The 2221-nt window shown below is 28.4% G+C and overlaps 1 protein-coding gene across 1 annotated transcript in view; it reads right to left on the reverse strand.

Moving 5' to 3' along the window:
* ATP8B (ATPase phospholipid transporting 8B) overlaps positions 1 to 2221 on the reverse strand; it is a gene marked incomplete at its 5' end in the record, with an annotated part of 23879 nt that overhangs the window by 19438 nt on the left and 2220 nt on the right.

The following is a 2221-nucleotide window of genomic DNA, read 5'->3' on the forward strand; positions in this document are numbered from 1 at the left end:
ATATAATTTCATACAGATTATCATTAATGACTGCACCCTGGACCATCTTCTCCTCATATTGAATCTACAGCCAACAATAAACATCTCGATACATTTCTACAATATAATTTATACAATAACAAGTAATTAATACAATGGAAAAGTTAATAAAGGTATTATTTGAGGGCTAAAGAATAATTTGAGGCACCCCAGTCAAACTAAAAACAAATTGCACAATTAATTACCCAATTAGTAGTCTATATGTTCATTTAAATGATAAGTTAAAGCTAAATGAAAAAAATATATATCTTACTTAGACCAGTTTAAGTCAAGACACAAAGATATAAGATAAGAGAAATAGAGGACATAAAAAAATATTTAAAAAACTAAAAGAAAAAGAAATTACTGATAATTGACATCTTTTAAAATAAATAAAATATTTTTACGAAACAGTTGAAAATTTTTTGATGAATCAAAAGTAAATTGAAACTTCCTTATTTAATTTGTGTCTAAGGGGGGTTCAATATTTTGTAATTTTTTTTTTCAAGGAAATATCATCATTACTTCTTTATTCAATCATTTGGGGGACATTTTTAAATTAACCATATATAAAGTAAAAAAAAAAAATAGTTATCACTATTTGAGTTTTGTTTTTAAGGTCAATCAGCGATCATCTACTATTATTAATTATAGCATGGTATTTTTTTATTGTTTTATTATATTCAAAATAAATTATACTTCATTGACTTTATTAAACTGGTAAATAAATTTATATTAGGTAATAATACAATTCTCTAATATTAATTTTCAAATTAAACATTTTATTGAACTATCAACATTAGACATTGATTTTGTCTAGCAACAGTATGAAGAAGAGCTAGAGTTAACTGTGATATTAACATGATAGATTTAGAAATTAATTTTTGTTTCCACAAAACTATCGTCAAATTCATCTGAAAAATGTTTATTGTTTCATAAATGATTCTAAACTTTAATTTTGTGCATTATTATTATAAATAATTATAATAATAATAACCCTTTTGAAAGATGGTTAATTTCGTAACCTAACCTAAGTCGTCTATAGTCGGCTCCGCTCGGGACCGTCAGTACACTCACGTTCGGTAAAAATTAACTTCCACCATTTTGGGGGAGCTGAGGTAAACTATTACCATATTCTTGGAAATTGCAATGTGAAGTTCATTCAGTAAATGCTGAAACATTTTTTGTTACCGAAATCCGATCCTGCTTATCACAAAATTTAAAAAAACTTAGTTTTAGGTTAACAGTGAATGCCATAACCCTACTCTTGTTAAAAGCAAAAGTGAAGCCACTAAACCACGCCCTCAGTGCTTAGATTTATCTTGAGATTATTAGTAGTAGTGGTCCTATCTACTATTTTTCCCAAACATTAATGAACTTATTCATTAATAAAAACAACACGGTTCTAAAGAATTAATGGGGGAAAAATGGTTCATAAAACGAACCAACGAAATGAGTCAAGGAATGAAATCTTTTTAGTTTCCGTTCCCGATGTGGGATATAGAGGCTCCACAAGTTTCATCCTTGTCTTCCTCTTAAAATGTTTGAACTAGGAGTGCTAAGAAGATGTATAAAGAAAATTATCATGGAAAAGGAAGAAAATACGGTCAGTAAATACATGATGTACTCTCTGATGAATTGATTCTAACAATATTCTAAACTCTTTTCGCTACGTAACAAAAATTTTTAAACCCTCATTCAGCATAGTAGAACGACCGTAATTGTAAGAGAGTGCAGTGTAATTACAAGATATTTAATTAAAAATACCCTGTCAAAAATTATTCGTTATTACTTTTATCTACATACGTGCAACTACTTGGCATGCATAAGTAAGATTTGCTTTCGTAAGGTACTGTAACCACCAGGAATGCAAAGCCCCGCGACAGGTACGGCCTGTATGAAGTCAGTATAAAGTGCATCAAAAAACTACATATAGTTTTTTTTTTATTTAGTCGTATAATATATTTAAAAATCTAACAATTTATTAGACGTTTATATAATTAGAACATCAAAATAAAAGCAATGAAAATAACAAATTATCAACATGTCAATATTTCAGAAAACCGTACGAAGCACTATCTGGCAGTCAGCTCTAAAACTTTTACTTCTCTTTCTTTCACGAGTTATAGATGAGTGTCACTTAGGTAAACAGATAAGTTATTTTTATTAATTTTCTTTATATTCCTTACTATACCTCACCTTT

This window comes from Halyomorpha halys, unplaced genomic scaffold, assembly GCF_000696795.3.
Source record: "Halyomorpha halys isolate HHAL.00 unplaced genomic scaffold, Hhal_1.1 Scaffold633.1, whole genome shotgun sequence".
NCBI lineage: Eukaryota > Metazoa > Arthropoda > Insecta > Hemiptera > Pentatomidae > Halyomorpha > Halyomorpha halys.